At 38.9% G+C, this 15471-nt stretch overlaps 1 protein-coding gene across 4 annotated transcripts in view; it reads right to left on the bottom strand.

Annotated features, from left to right (window-relative positions):
• LOC122807158 (BAG family molecular chaperone regulator 2-like) overlaps positions 1-15471 on the bottom strand; it is a 212937-nt gene that overhangs the window by 15696 nt on the left and 181770 nt on the right. The gene's annotated exons all lie outside the window — the stretch shown is intronic.

Genomic DNA, 15471 nt, shown 5'->3' on the forward strand with positions numbered 1-15471 from the left:
TACATATCCTGACATTTGATGAGAAGCATGCCATGACACTGTCATGCAACACTCACATGAGTCTACCTTGTAAAACAACACTGTGAAAATGTGGCAGCATAACCCTAGTAGTGTGACTTGCACTGTTTAATACTGGTGATATATGCCTTAATAAATTTGCATGCATAACACAGCTTACCAGAGGAAATCTTGACAGTACCTGAACACTTGTTTACCAGCGATTATTATATATGACAAGCATGTGTAAAACCAGTGCACTTACATATCCTGACATTTGATGAGAAGCATGCCATGACACTGTCATGCAACACTCACATGAGTCTACCTTGTAAAACAACACTGTGAAAATGTGGCAGCATAACCCTAGTAGTGTGACCTGCACTGTTTAATACCGGTGATATATGCCTTAATAAATTTGCATGCATAACACAGCTTACCAGAGGAAATCTTGACAGTACCTGAACACTTGTTTACCAGTGATTATTATGTATGACAAACATGTGTAAAACCAGTGCACTTACATATCCTGACATTTGATGAGAAGCATGCCATGACACTGTCATGCAACACTCACATGAGTCTACCTTGTAAAACAACACTGTGAAAATGTGGCAACATAACCCTAGTAGTGTGACCTGCACTGTTTAATACTGGTGATATATGCCTTAATAAATTTGCATGCATAACACAGCTTACCAGAGGAAATCTTGACAGTACCTGAACACTTGTTTACTAGCGATTATTATGTATGACAAACATGTGTAAAATCAGTGCACTTACATATCCTGACATTTGATGAAAAGCATGCCATGACACTGTCATGCAACACTCACATAAGTTTACCTTGTAAAACAACACTGTGAAAATGTGGCAACATAATCCTAGTAGTGTGACCTGCACTGTTTAATACCGGTGATATATGCCTTAGTAATTTTGCCTGCGGACTGTCTGAGAGAATATCATTATTTCCATGTATACTGTCTTGTTTGTGTGTCCTGTACATTTATGTTGGTGTGTGAATGTCAGCTGTAACCCAATTGTCTGTACATGCAATGACTCATATGAACATCCACCAATTAACATGTTGGTATAATGAAGATATAGTGAGATGACAATACAGTGGGAAATATAAAAGCCATATGCAAAACAGCTGAGCAAGGCAACATGGTCATTGGCTGACCCAACATCAATTTTCGAAATGTAACACAACACACTAGTAATACTGTAAAAAAGTGACAGCCTGTGACACATGAAAATATAGTACATGTCGCACAAACTGTCTTGTCTGGCTACAAATGTATTAGTTCCCAACATACATTTATAAGTAGTCACAGCACCGCAAAATGCAACCAGCATGATGCTGCTTGCTGATTATGTAACAGACATTTTGAAAAGTTGAACACGAACACCTATGTGCACAAGTATGCCTAAACACAAAATAAAACCATATAAGGTGTTTTAGGCAGATGCAATACCTGTGTTGAAATGAAGGGCACACCAGACTGTCTGCCAATAGCAGTGTGAACACTGACACAGCAGACACTCATTCAGTATGTGGATAGGCAAGCTATACACAACACCCACATATACAAGTGTGCTAGCACATACATTTCAAACAAAAGCACTCTTAACTTGTATGTAAAACATCAAAATCAACAGCACTGTGACAGTTACACATAAATGATTATCATCTATTTTGTGACCTACAACTATTTGCTGCTAAATGATATACAAACATAGTTTTAGGTAATTCATACTTGTAATCCAAGGTATTGTCTAACTATTGCACTTACCTTAAAGGTGCATTATGGGTACTCCTGCATTATAAGTAGTATACATAGTAATGGCAAAAATATGAACCTGTAACAATGACCACATCTCTCTTATTTACAAAATCAGAGTCATCAACATACCTCTCTTCCCTTGCTGCTCCTACAGCCTGTGCATCCACTCAGTGCACATAGCTCATTTCCGAGTGCGCTCCTCATCACTTGCAAAATTCATGAATGAATGATGTAGGTATAGAACAGCACTGATACAATCGATGAACATTACAGAATCTCAATATGCAGTTTTGAATGTTTAATACACAGTCCTTTACCCAATGGAACAACACTGACCACAAATTGGAGAAGCTGAGATTCAAACCTGCATCTCTCAGCACTATCCACACTCAAACCTCAGTGCCTACTTGCATTGCTAAGCCATTTTGCCCATGAATGCATGAATGAAATGTAGTTAAGGAATATGAGGTATGAATGTGCAAGGATGGGGTACTAATAGGGACAGTGGTTTGCATTTTACAAGAAGGGCAATGTGCTATGCATTTATGAAAATAAAATTGCAAGCATGATTGCATGTTAGCACAGTGGTCACAACACAAAAACAGAACTGTAAACTTTCATACCACAGACAGTCGATTACTGCATTGTAACATAGCTGCTGTTAACAGACAACTACAAATTGCTGTATATAACATACACATTAATGTATTTTTGGTGACAGGACATAAAATATGTAGATATTTATTGTCAAATTTACCAATTACAACTCCAAATTACCCCTGATATGAGAGAAAATCCATGTTCTCTTGGCAGAACATCACAGATTATGGAAATACTCATAGAAATCTGTTGAATACATGAGATAATCATAACTATGTTCAAAACAGCTGTTAATATCAATAAGCAGGTATGTATAGTACCATTTTGAAAACTTTTACAGAGGCATAACAATCAGAATATAATGAGAGCTAACCCCAATGTAAATGTGAACCCACACTTAGCCAAGATGCATGCACATTGGCATCTTGCTTTAAAGGATGAGTTAATGCCCATCTCACTTTCCTTCTTAACAAACTACTATTGTGTGCATTCTCATATTCCTGTGGATAACAGATGAATATGGAAACATCCAACACATTAACGCTATAGGCACTCATGCTCCACAAAACTGACAGATAAGTTTTACATTGCAGAAGATATGTTTAGACAGTCAGACATGTAGTGTTCTTGTGTTAAACCAATGGGACTTTAATAATACTGTTCTATTTGTAATGCAGAGTGGACTAATGAACATCTTTATAGGATCATAGGTTCATAGGAAGTTACTAGGCTAATGGTCCTAAGACCTTTACAAACCTAGCCATGTAATACCTGTGTTCTCTTACTGACCATTTTTAGATGGTTCCTTAATTGACCATTGTTAGATGGCTTGTTTGTACAGCAAATCTATGATCAGCACCAAATACCCCTGTCTATGAGGGACATAGGTCCCACCCCAGGAGTGAATTTACAGTCTCCATGCAGTTGTCCAGGTTGCACTTAAATAGGGCATTAAGGAGCTGTGCTTAACATGACATGTGAGATTTTCCAGAGTAGTAGCAGTTTCTGGGAGACATATTTCTCTCTGGCATGTTTTTTTTAAGTCACAGGCTAGGTTGAGATCCCTGGAGTGAGTGAGTCTTGTCCTGTTTGATTTGCAGACATGCAGCATTTCTATTAGGGCAGGGTCAGTGACTGCTCCATAGGCCAGACACAGGTCGCCTCTCAGCAGTCAGTAGGACACAGAGTAATCTTTGTCAGGGACCTCAGTTGTCTCTCCAGCTGCTGCAGGTGTCTGGTGAGGTACATGCAAAAGGAAGTGTTGTACTCTTTTAGTGGTCTGATGAGGGTGGAGTACAAAGGAGTTATAATAACCTTGGTCTTGGATGCAATGCCCTTACCTATGAGGTGTGTGATGTAAAAGGCTTTCCTTACTACTGTGGACACATGGTGATCAAAGTTTAGACTGCTATCAACTTGTGTTCCTGAGTCATGCACCACTGGGTGTGAGCTAACTGGGTGCTGCCTGTATTGTTATTTGCAGGGGCTATCTCTTTGCAAAAAGCGACAACAATGCACTTTTTTGCATTTAGTTTTAGAAAGTGGCTTTGGCACAAATCATTTGTCGTATAATATGCTAATATCTTTAGGGGGACTCAGTGATTACTCCCAGTTTGCAGTCATCTGCAAACTTGGTAATCCACAGGCCATCTACTTTCATCTGGACTTCGAAGAAATAGATTCCAAACAATAGAGGGCCCAGGACAGAACCTTGTGGTAGCCCACTGGTAACTTTTCTACTGGTGGAGGTTGAATCCCCAACTTAGAGAGTACGGGTTCTGTCTGTCAGCTAGCTGTCTACCCATCTGGTGATATGGGTTAATCCCCAACTGGGAGAGTTTCTCGATCATACCTGAGTGGGGGATTGTATCAAAAGCCTTGCCTAAGTCAAGAAAGGCAGTATGTACTGCTTTGCTTTCATCCAGGGCTTTGAGGACATTCTCAAAGAAGTCCACCAGGTTTTGTAAGCATGATCTACTCTTAAAGAAGCCAAACTGGGTCATATTGAGAGTTTGAAGGTTGCCTATGCCCTTGTTGTTAAGGTCCATGATGATTTTTTCCATGGTCTTGCAGATAAGGCTGGTTAGACTTATGGGTCTATAAGTTCCCAGGGTCATTTGATGGACCCACTTTGTGAAAGGGGATTAGAGTTGCTGTTCTCCACTCTGCTAGAACAAAGCCAGTGCTCAGGCTATGGTTAAACAGAGTGCCAAGAGGATCCACTAGGTCATGTTTTAGGTTGTTTATTAAGTCACTTTAGGATGTTATCTGGTCCCATAGAGGTTGTGTTTTTGGCCTTGAAGAGCACGGTGATGAGTCACATATGCTTTGGGGTATGGTTGGTTGGGACAGAATGCTGAAGTTTGCACCAAATCTGTCAGCTAACAGGCTGGCAATTTCCTCAGGATCAGCGTGAATGGAACCTTCCACTATGAGTTCAACACATAGCTGGGTATTCCCTTTTAGATTTTGGATGTAGCTAAAGAATGCCTTATGATTGATTGCCTTTCACTAGGTAAGCTAATTTAGCCTCATAACTGGCTTTAGAGAACTTTACCAAATATCTGATTTGTTTTATTCAAGCTGTGGAAGGTATTATTTCTCTGCTGGCTAAGTTCCCTCATGTTTTTAGATATCAGTTTCTTCCTTTTGTTATACAACCTGTTTATACTCGTGGTCCAGCAGGGTGGCTTGTTTTCATGAGAGGACTTGGTTTTGATCCTGTCAGGTTCAGCAGAGTCAATACATTTAAGTGGTTAGACAGGGCATTTGTGTACTCCTCTGCATAGGATTCATTGTTAGCTGTGTTAGCGGGGTTTTTTGTTTAATAGGCTATAGTTTGTTTTGGAGAAATTTCTCATTTTTATTGCTTCTGTGGAGGCATCAGGTCTAATCGTTACTTCAAATGAGACAGATTTATGGTCTGACCTTACTAGGGAGGGCAGAATACAGGGGGTAGTGCAGTGATCCCCTCCCCCCATATTGGTGAGTACTAAGTCCAGAACACTTGAGCCCCTTGTGGGGGTGCATACTAACTGTTCCAGAGCATTTGTATTAACAAAGCCCAGGAACCTCAGGGAGACTGAGCTTGTGCTCATGTACATCACCCACTTGATAGAAGAATAGTTGAAATCTTCCATGACCAAGGTGTTGGGCTATATAGTGAGTGACTCAACAAGTCCACGTAAGTGGTGTGGTTCTCATTGTTCATGGTGGGGAATCTGTGGCTAGCAATAATTTTGTAGGGTGTTTTACCTACAGTTATTTGGATCTGGAGTAGCTCAAGAAAGTCATACTGTTTAACCAGTCTTCAGATTTACTTGGATTTAATGAAGACAGAAACACGTCCACCTATGGATCTTTTGAGGTCTGAACTTGTGGAAGGCATTGTAGCCTTGTACGGCTGGGGTGCTCTCTGCGGCATTGAACCAAGTCTTGATGACTGCACAGACATCAGCATCTACCAAGGTCAGCAGAGCTTCTAGGGAGTGTAGTTTCCTGTTTAGATTCCTAACATTAAGCAACATAACCTTGAGTTTGTTTGTAGTGGATTTTTTAACATCAGAAGTTTTGTTGTTTTGGTATTGACTAAAAATGTTGCTATGGTGGAGGCAAGCATCTTTGCCAGTATTCAAAAGCCTAGATGAGATAGGCAAAGACTATCTCTGGCAAAGCAGCATGGTCTGTCGACCGTGTCTTCCCAAGCTGACAGACACTGGATCCCCCTCAATTGAAACGAGAAGCTAAGCCAATTATTGAAGTCAATCATTTTTTGTTTATATTGTGGCATTATCCTGGGTGAAGGTAGAATTCTGCTAATGGTTAGGTACATACCTGCCTGGGACACAAAACCTGAAAGTTCAGTTATGTCTGTCTTCATACAGTCTAGGGAGGCATGTCTCAAGTCATTCATCCCAACATGTACTATGACAGAGTCATAACTGTAATTGTTGTTGAGTGACTTGAGTGAGTGTGTGATTTGATGGCTCCCGGCACCTGACAGGCTGTTGACTGTGACCTTCTAGTTGTCCAACCTGGTGAGAGGGGGGGCATCTGTGTGTCTCACTACGGAATCTCCTATGACCAGAAGATTTGATTTTGAGGTGTACTACATTAGGGGCTTATTTGCTGAGACACTGGTATGTGTGTTGTGTGTAGTAGATTTTAGGTGTGCTTTAGTATGTGTGACTTGTTTGCACTTGGGAGTTCTCTGGTCTTTTGGTAGGCTTTTAGTGAGTACCTCGACATATATGGGTTTATGTGTCATGACGTCATCTTGTTTGAGAGGAGAGGTGTGTTTGCTGACAACCTGTTTGATGTCTTGTTTATTGCTACATGATAGGATTGATTCCAGTTCCATAATATAGTTACATCTCTCACATACTGTATTTGTTTACTGTAGGAGCAAATGGTTGTCAGTATACATGAGGCAATTACTACTTTGCCTCAAGATGCCCATGTCAATCAGGTTGGTTGGAGAAATATTGAGAAACTGACTGTGCATTGTAACAGGTTAAACCATAAGTACTCTTAGGTGGTAGGCAAGTTAGATCAGCTTTTGCTCTAGGGTTAGCAAGGGAATTTGATTGAGGAGTAGGGATTAAAAAGTGCAGCAATGCTGCTTAGTGCTCAACTGAGTTGCCCACAATGCAGGACTACACAGCTGAGCTACCTGCAGTGCAGCAGGGAAGCCTGGTAGGGTTCCACTGACTGTTCTCTAGGAAAAAAGTTGTAGACAGGTAGACTGGGTGATACCACTGAAGTATTATGGATAATGGGGAAATGCACAGTCATCAGAGACATAGGTGCTAAAGGCATCAGCGATACATGACCATAGTAGATGTTGAAATTATGCCTTTATATGCTGGAAAACAGAAAAATCTAAAATGATCATTGTAATTATATGATGAGCAGTATTAAATAAATTAAATAAATAACCAAGGAAAAACATCAACTTCACAAACATGAAATGCCTCTGTTAAGCGCTTTCATCCCAAATTTCTCAGGACTTCATCAGAACAAAGAAATTACCCCAACCCAGTCCTTAAATGCATGCCTAATTAGTTAATTAAAATCAATAATGTCCAATTACAAAATCTCTTGAGCCTTAAAAATATACAACACTTATTAAAATGTATATGTGTATAGAATAATATATATACTTGTATGAATAAAACCTAACTTTTATGACACATGCAGCACTCATTATAACATTATAATTGTAGAAGTAAAAATGTGGTTTATTTGGTCAAATGTTTGGAATGTCCGGCATTTTACATAGGAAAGACTTGTAGGCAATTTAAAGACAGGATATATGAACATGTCACTGACATCAAAAATGTGAAGCTAACTAATGCCCTGTAAAGACATGTTAAAGAATATCAGAATCTTAGGTTTGGATTTTTAGTGATTGAACAAATAGTAAAGGATGCACAGGGGTTTGTGGTAGATGAAAATTTAAATATTGCTGAACTTAAATGGCAGTTATTTTTGAATGCCACAAAAGCCCCTGGAATTAATGAGTGTGTAAACATTAATTGCATGTTAAAGTTTAGAAACATTTTAGGGTGATAAATTCATGTTTAATAAAAGATCATGCAACAGTGCTGCACGTATCATCAAAGTTAGGTTTTATGCATACAAGTATATATATTATTCCTATACACATATACATTTTAATAAGTGTTGTATATTTTTAAGGCTCAAGAGATTTTGTAATTGTATATTATTGATTTTAATTAACTAATTAGGCATGTATTTAAGGACTGGGTTGGGGTAATTCCTTTGTTCTGATGAAGTCCTGCGAAATTTGGGATGAAAGCGCTTAACAGAGGCATTTCATGTTTGTGAAGTTGTAATAAAGGAAGTTTGGACTGCAGCTTGGGTTGACGTTTTTCCTTGGTTATTTGGTCTATTGGTGAAGAATTGGTCGTGGTTTTAAATAAATAAACCCCATCTGAGTCAAAACCATAATTACAGGGAGAACAGTCACCTTGCCTTCTTAATTATCCAGATGAGCTAATTGTCAGAATAACTAATACTTGGATTTAAAGTCATGTATAGGATTCTTGGACAAAGCTATATCTTTGAATTCCTTCAGAATGTTCAGGTATACATAGAATTTTGACTTACTCTAGGCATCCACCTGCTGTCTCTGCACCTCAGTGGCCCCCCAACAAAGATCCTGTGCATCTGATGCAGGTCATCATATCAGTGGTAAATCTGCACTCAAGTCTGATAGATTTCTGCACACTGTCAATGCTCACTCGCAGTCTGGTTCCATATATCAATCATTGCAATGTTCTGTGGTCTGGCTCTCATGTGATGTTCAACTCCAGCAAAGACGGTCAGCATCTCTGGGTAGTGTCCTCCTTGGTCTAACTGGGCACCCAGATATGTCAAAGTCTCCTGAAAATAGCCATCTTGATGATAATGTTGAGAATGTTAATATATCACAATTTAATAAATCGCTCACTGAGATCCCACTCAGTTCACAGGTAACAATGGTCTGATATCAAAATCACAATTTAAAAGTAGCACTTATGGCATGTTATCAGATCATTGGAAGATAATTGGAACAGCTACATATGGTCCCGGTTAACGATATATTTTGGATATTTGTGTGGCACTCCTAGCCATTAAGCCAAACTATTGGTTAATGCATTGAATTTCAAGAACTTACACAGGAGTGTGCAAATGGAGTTCATAAACCCTGAATTTTAGTGAACCTCTATAATTCTGCATGGTGTAAATAGGACTTAAAAGCTGTATGCACATACCAAGTCTTACTTTCAGGTATACCAAAAAAGTAATATTACACCTGCTAGCATTGCTGCGTGGATATGATTCTCTTCTTATAGACCCATGTTATCACTACTCATTAGACATGCATGTGTATATGGTTTAATTGATGCATTTTGGGAAAAATTGTGTGAAATAAAAAAAAAATGTATATGACTTACTGGAGGGGTATAGATTGACCTGAATGCATACAGGTAGGTATATCTGGATCGCTAACAAGCAATACTTTCCCATATGCAGTCGTACAAAAAATTTAAATGCATAAGTGATCAGTACATAAAGATGGAAACCTATAGATTCCAACATTATCTGTATGTTGCTATATAGTATGTATTTCTAGTATTGTTATGGAGCATATCTCTCAATCTCTTAGAGCAAGAAATCTGGACAAAGCCACAAATAATGGTGGCAGAAGTCAAATATATGGATATTTTTTTCAAATATTACTCTTACAAACTTTGAAAGTTGACAGGGTTAACAGGTTTCACATTAGCATGAATTTTCTGAAGGATTTGAAGTCTGACAATCAAATATCTGCCATTATTTTCTCACTTCAGTCCTCAAAGATTTGTCAGTGACTTGCCAGAAAACTTGAATTTTATTAGAAACAGACCAAAAATATCAGTCAAAAATCTGCACATTCTGCAAAAATCTGGACATTTGAGATCTATGTTATGGAGATATATTCAATGATGCTTATTAAAACATGTACTAGAACCATCACCTCAATAAAACAAAATCTGTCCCCATGATTCAATAAACTCCTTGTAGACTGTGCGCTGAGCCTACATGGAGTTTACATTTGTGCACTGTGGTGCACAGCAAATGTGCAATGCATATTCATGCTGCACGCTGCATCTAAGTAAGGTTTCATGGCTGACAACAGTGTTCCCGGCCAGGAAACCATGTACGCAAATATGGATAACAATATTGTTTAAAGCATAGCACTTACAGTCTGCTTTTTTGAGCAGAATGCCACAATGATCACCATGGCTTCACAGATAGCTCCCAAACTCATAGTTCAACACATCTGCACAATAGCCAACATAAAGCAGGGACAATGACCAAGAAAAAGGGACATATTTGACATAGATGCCTTATAGAAATGTGATAGAAGTACATATTCTGAAGGATGTGAAGTACAAAAGTCAGACATAACTCTCAACCTCTTAGAGCAAGAAATCTAGACAAAGCCATACATAATGGAAGGACAAAAGCTCAAACATAGGGACACATTTTTAATTTTGCTCTTACAAACTGGAAAAGTTGACAGAATAATAGGTTTTATACTACATGAATTTTATAAAGACCATGAAGTTTGAAACTCAAATGTCTGTCATCTGACTTCAATCCACAATGACATGCCAATGATTTGCCAGAAAACCAAATTTTTATGAGGAAAAGATCATAAATATGTGACAAAAATCTGGATATTCTGCAAAAATCTGGACAGTTGGGAGTTATGAACTTAAATATATGTAATATTGAGTCACATTAGTTCTGAGATAATCCCAGTGATATGGTAAAAAGCCATAAATTTGATAAGGAACACATCTGAACTTCCTGGGAATATCTGGACAGTTGAGAGGTATGAATGTGAAGTATATGATCCACACACAGTACAGGACAGTGTATCTACAGTGCAGAGTATTATGATCTCACAATCTCACACTCTACCAAATTCCGTTAGTGACCACTGCCATATCATAGTAAATAGACACACTCCCCATTTCACAAGACCTTTCAGGTTTATCACCTCCCGCAAAACCTCATCCTTTAGTCCAGACTCCTTCATAGACCAACTCTCAAATATTAACTGGTCCCATCTCACTACACTCCCCGTAGATGAGGCTATTCACTCTTTCAACTCCACCTTTCTAAACATCCTCAACTCCCTAGTTCCCCTCCGTGCTATCAGAATCAAAGCAAACACCACTCTTTGGTTGACAAGACGTGACAAGATATGGAAATTATGGACCAAAACAAAGACCCCTTCTCTCCTACAGACTTACAAAGAACTTAGAAATCAAATAAAAAAAAATTATCAACAAAGACAGGATCAACTTCTATGCAAATCCTCACACTACCCTAAAATCTAACCCTAAAAAATTCTGGAACTCAATCAATCATATACTGTATCCAAGAAACCCTTCCCCTCCCAACCCATGCTCAAATAAAACTTTTGAAGAAACTGCCACTGAATTTAACAATCATTTTATTAATTCAATAACTACCATAATTAATGACCTCCACACTAGTAAAAATACTAAAAACCCCACTTTCTCATCTTCCCCTCCTTCTAACTCTTTTTCTCTCTTACATCTGTCTCAACTAAATATATTAAATCTCTACTCTCTAAATTCAAACCCTGCGCCCCCTCAGCTGATAACCTACCCTCTTACTTCCTACATATAGCTGCTGAACCCCTAGCCTATCCAATATCCATCCTGATCAACCGATCTAGCTCTGAATCATACGCCACTGCTCTTCAATATTTTCACCAACCTACTTTACACTACTTGCTCCAACTCCAAACTTGTACAATATGCTGAAGTTTCTACAGTCATCGCCAATACTGACAATCCATCTGACCTCCACTCTACTACCCAAGCATCATTCAACACCATAGAGACATGGCTTTGTGACAACAAATTCATTCTCAACCCTAAGAAAAACTAAGCTCCTACTCTTCCTCCCAAAAAACCTCATCAATTTCAAAACAACATTTCCATCATATCTAGCAATAACACTGTCATTACCTCTGACCCTAGCACTATACTGCTAGGAGTCATAATAGATGATCAGCTTAAATTTGATCTCCAAATCACCACCTCTATCAAAAAGACTCACCAGAAACTCAGACTCCTTTACCAAAACAAAAGACATTTAACCAACACAGCCAGAATAACTATCTCCCATGCATTTCATCTTCCCACCCTCCTTTATAGCTCTCAATTATACACAAATCTTAACACCACACCCATAACCAGACTTGAAACTATGTATAATAACGTTGCCAGACTTTCTGCTAACCAAACTAACAAATCACACTATTGCCTATCTCTTAAACAGTTGCAGTGGCTTGAATTCCCTCATTTGCTGCTACTACAACAACTGTTAATTATCCACTCCATCCTCTATCTACCATTTTTCTGCCCTAGCCTTCAATCTATTATAACTAAATATTCCCCAACCAGGACATTATGTAGCTCAGACCAAGATTTCCTGCAGATCTATAAACCCAAAACCAAATCAGGGTGTTTACTTTATAACTATAACACTGCTACAACTTGGAACCAACAACCCCTAGAAATTAGGTCCCTTAACCAAACAAAACATTTCAAACTAGCCACTCGGGAATATCTAATAAATAAATGGTCCTGCCATTGTAGGCATCCTCCCTGAAACTACCTAACCCTAGCTTGTCTCTCATCCCTCCTTTCTATTCCACTGTCTGTCTTAATATCCATCTACCTCTGTGTCTCATTGCTTAACCTCTACATTACCTTACTACTCCATCTGTACCTATACTGTATATAACTACTTAGAAATAATGAACACTGTTTTCCCTACATTGACATTGTACCTAAGTTTTTGTTGTAAAAATTCTGACATTGCACTCTATTACTTTTCTATATGATTTGTTGTAAATGCTTTTTGCAGTTTGATCTCTAACATTTGTACCCAACAGTTTTTTGTAAAATGTTATTGTAAAATGTTATTTCTCTAATTGTTTTAGTTGTCAGTGCAATTTTCTTGCTGACTTTATGTAAAATGTTAATACTGATTGTGGAGCTATTCTCCTCGGGTCTCCACTGAAAATGAGTTAATGCTCAGCTGGACTAACCCAGTTAATAAATGTAAAATAAAATAAATAAATAAACTATCTCATTCCTGGCATGCTGTACTAAAGCTGTGTAAATGATCTGTAATGGTACATGGACTGACATCTACAATAAACCCTCAGGGGAAGTGTGTGTATTGAATAAGGACACAAAGATCAATTGTAGTAATGAACACAGGAAAGAGGACAGGTAAAACGAACTAATGTACAGCAGATGAGGGCATGTCAATGGGAGATGGCTGTAGAAATACCAGTCTCATATCTATATGATACAGTAGGGACTGCACAGTGAAAATGTGTTTTATGTGACTGTCATACAAAGTAACATAACAATGAGGAGGATGTCAGTGTGAGATAAGCATCCTTAAATGAATAATGCAGAGAACATCTGTCAGGGATCTAACATACAACTGGTCTAGGGTTCATTTTGTGAAGCTGTCTAAACTGATTTGCCTGAATAAGAGTGTAATATCTGCAAAGGTTTCTACCAAGTGGGGCACAGGTAAAAGCTCATAGGTTCATAGGTGCTTACTAGGCTACCGACCACAAGGGCCTTTTTAACCCTAGCCATGCATCCCAAATCTCTGACGAGTTCTAATACCTTTGATAAGTGTAAGCGGGCCTGGGAGATGAACCATTTACAAGTTACATGTTTGTATCAGACAGGTGCCAAATCAGGGAAGAATTTCCGGTTTCCCATCCAATTGTCCAAGTAGCACTTGAATTGGATTAGGGAGGAACTCTGCTTCACATGGATGAGGAGCTTGTTCCATAGATGGGATAGTCTCTGGGATACTTACCTATCTCTCCAGCAGGTCCTGTTTATATCACAGGCAAGGTTTAACTCTTTAGAATAGGTAATTCTGGTACTGTTTGTTTTGTGGATATGCAGGAGGTCCATCAGAGTGGGGTCTGACAATTCCATGTAAGCTAGTCAAAGATCTCACCTCATGCCCTGTATTCTTTTGAGAAAACTGTGGTGGACATTCCAGTAGTTGGATATGCTGGGTAGGGTACATGCCAAGGGGCATTTGTACTTAATGATAGGTCTGATGATTGCCAAATACAGTAGAACAATTGATGATCAAAGGCTATATTATTATATATGTGTGTCCCTAAGTCCCTGACTGGGGAGATTCAATGACAGCTCCTAATTTCTACAGTTAAATGGTAATTCCAGAGGCCCTGATAGGTCATGTGGTTTGCTATATCTTCTGGCTCAGGTAATCCCATGCCTCTCATCTCCTGGAGATGTTAGGAGGGACACTGCTACACCTGTATGAGGCATTATGAGCAATACAGGATAGTTGACTGGTGTGCATGGCATATACATATGGCGCAGTCCACACTGTCATGAATGATATCCATTCCATTAATGTTGTCAAACACCTATGTATGCAGTTTGTGCATCAGCAGAACAGGTAGCACACATGCATCTACTGTAACAACTTGATTACTGTTCAACACCATTAGACAGTCATGTATATGCCACAAAAAGAATACCTAGGCATGGCCAATAAGCTGTGTGACAGCTGGCTGTGACAAATGTAGTACACTTCAGTTACACATCACTGGAAGATGTGTAGGGAGGTACATGAATAAGGGTGCATTGTACTCAGTTATTTGTGTGATGAAGTCTGGGAACTATGAAGGTATTATGGCTTTTGATGTGGATGTCCTTCACATACTCAGTAGTTGTATTACATACAAGGGAGTAGTCAGCACTATGAGCACATGCTGGTGGATGTTCCACTTAGCATCTACCCCACGACACAGGTCAACATACCTATTGGTCTGATTATACAGTGTGATGTCCACATTATATTTGGGTTGTGTGTTTGTTTTTCTGATTTAACAAATCCCCCATGTCTTCTTGTCATTGCAGGTGTTATCCTAGCTGTGGCAGCAATCTTTGGTATGTGTTGATATTGTCTGTATTATACTAATTTCACAGCTGGAGTCAATGATTTCCTACAATCTCTAACCCGTCAGGCAGCTGTTTGGATGCAGGATGGAAATGTCATCTATGATGTCCATTACTTAAATAATGGACAGGAAAGGGCCTAGCAGACAGTCTTGATGTATGGACCTGACCACTGGGCCTGAGATATAGGTCACCACACATTTCAACTTAGTGAGATGCTATGTATGTGATACAGTTGTCTACACACTTTTTGATATAGCTGTGTGTGGTCATATATTCCAGTGTTGACTGAATACCTCAGTGTAGATTTGTGTCAAATGCCTTTGACCTGGTCATGTTCCACAAGATGATACTGTTGTCATTATACATGCCCCTGATGACCTCTTTGAGGACATCTCTCAGATGTAACAGACATGATGTAGCATTAACAACTGATACGGGCCTGTTGCACACACAGGGAATATTACTAGTGTCCATTTAGAAGTCCATAATGACATGTTAGTCTACCTTACAGCTGA

This window comes from Protopterus annectens, chromosome 7.part0 (genome assembly GCF_019279795.1).
Source record: "Protopterus annectens isolate FY-2018-M chromosome 7.part0, PAN1.0, whole genome shotgun sequence".
NCBI classification, from domain to species: Eukaryota; Metazoa; Chordata; order Ceratodontiformes; family Protopteridae; genus Protopterus; species Protopterus annectens.